Genomic DNA, 2,420 nt, shown 5'->3' on the forward strand with positions numbered 1-2,420 from the left:
AAGATTTATATGGTTTGAAACAATCTCCTAGAGCTTGGTACCATAAGATTCATTCCTATTTTATTGGACAAGGATTTCAAAATAGTCCTACGAAAAGCACTCTATATGTGAAAAGGACAAGCAATATTTTCTTGTTGTCATTCTCTCTATGTAGATGACATGCTAGTGATAGGACACCAATGAGGATAGGACACCAGTCTCTCCATGTAGATGACATGCTATGATAGGACACCAATGAGGACTTCATTCTAGCCTTCAAGGCTGAACTTCTCTGAAATTTTGAGGTGTCAGGTCTTGGTATTTTGCACTACTCTTTGGGTATATAGTTTATGTAACAAGATGATGGTATAGTCATTAAGCAGCTAAAGTACATTAAAGCACTGCTCAAGAGGTTCAACATGGAAAGTTGTAAACTGATTTCTACACCAATGAAACCTGGTGTAAAACTTAGTCTTTGTAGGATGCCGATGAACCATTCGATATAACCACCTATGATTAAGACGTTTCCACATTGACAAAGTCAAAGTGCAATGACAATTGAAAAGAATCATGTCTTTTATGCGCCAGGACCAAGCACATTGAAGCACATTATCACTATGTTAGAGAGAGAGAGACTCCATGTTGGAGAGATCAATATGATCTATTGTGGTACACATGATAATGTGGCAAATCTTTTCACTAAAGCCTTATCATGTGAAAAGTTTGAAGCCTTTTGTAAAGATTTATGCCTCTTCCCTTTTAAAGATTGATCTACAATCTCTGTAAACCTTACATTTGTAAAGGAGAGTTTATTAGATATTTGGTAGTACTACACTATGAGGTCATGAACTTATGCCAGGGGCACATTTGTTCCATAAGGTTTTTCCCCATGGCCATCCAAGTGTGAATGGGCACCTTAAAGTTAGCTCGTATATAAGAAACCTCATCCTTAGTTTAGGGTCAATGCATGATCGGGTGTAGCCATTCATAGAACTATTTTTGGGGCACTTTTGGGGCCGCAGCGCAATGCGCCGGGGGGGGGGGTGAGATTTTGGATTTAGAGTAGGCTGGCATTCTTGTCAGTTTTTTTTCCGGCGTACTAGCATATTAATGACTCTGCTCTGAACACTGCAAACCTCGACACGCGTCACCGTGTGCATTTAGTCCTCCGTGCGCATTTTACGATCCTTGTCACCAGTCGATGTCGTCACAAACACAATCTGTCAAAACTCCCTGTTCTCAACACCACAGAGCTCGACACGTGTCACTATGTAGCCCGCGCGCCTCGCTGGTCTCACTCTTTGCTGGGAAAAGATCACCGCGGTGGTCCTTCCCATCGCACAGAGCTGGACATGTGTCACTACATGGCTCTCTCCACCAGCGACTCTCTCCACCACGATGATCTTTCCCATCGTGCAGAGCTGGACACGTGTCACTACATGGCTCTCTCCACTAGCGCACTAGTTAACTCTCTCCATCACCGCACTGGTTTTTACATGCAATCTAATGAAAATGACCATCACGATGGTGTTTGCAAGTAATACCACCACGCTGGGTCTATTTTAAAGAATGAACCGCAATGCTATTCCAATCGCGTGATATTTTCAAGTACTGTTTCAACCACCGTGTGGTTTCGCACATCTCCATCTCTCCCGCCATTGTACTTATAAATTTGCGCTCAATTTGTTGTTCTACATTCGTTTAGAAACAAACTTCAACTTCTCTTCTCATAAATAAACTTTTGTGTTTTGCGGGGGGAAAAAAACAAACTTTAGCGAAGGTATCTTTTTTAATCAAAATTGAATCAATCAAAGATGGAGCCCTCTTTCGAGCCACCTCCAATCACAACACCTTCAATCAATCAATTGTGATACTGCACTCCTAAATTAATCAAATTCAATTCTTTAAAAACTGTGCATGGTCGCATGATTCACTAGCACGGTGGCATTACATAGGGTCAAATAATTCCTAGCTCCTTCAATCGCCAGCGCGATGGCCAACACTATACTATCTCTCGCACATGTGGACATGTATGAAACAAAAGATACAGATTCATCAGAAGTTAACAACTTGAGAGATTCATTTAAAGTGAACAATTTACGAGATTACAAGCATGAAACAAAAGATACAGCAAAATGCTATCCTTTTTCTATTATAGTCAGCACAATTGGCAAAATTAGCCTTGTGTTTGTACATAAAAAAGGATTTACAGAGAAGGATTCACAATACAATCTCATGATGCGAGACGAGCATGAAATGTATTTGTACACAAAAATGAATGTACAATACAGTCTCATGATGTGAGACGAGACCACTCCTCCATGAATCTTGCTATCCCTTCGTCAACATCCCACAAGGCATCCATACAGGACGACACAATAGAGGCTTGCTTCATGCATCTGCCATAGATGGGCGATGTAGAGTCCTGTGGGGAGCCGACC

This window comes from Cibotium barometz, chromosome 58, assembly GCF_041138505.1.
Source record: "Cibotium barometz isolate CiBa-2024 chromosome 58, ASM4113850v1, whole genome shotgun sequence".
Lineage (NCBI taxonomy): Eukaryota > Viridiplantae > Streptophyta > Polypodiopsida > Cyatheales > Cibotiaceae > Cibotium > Cibotium barometz.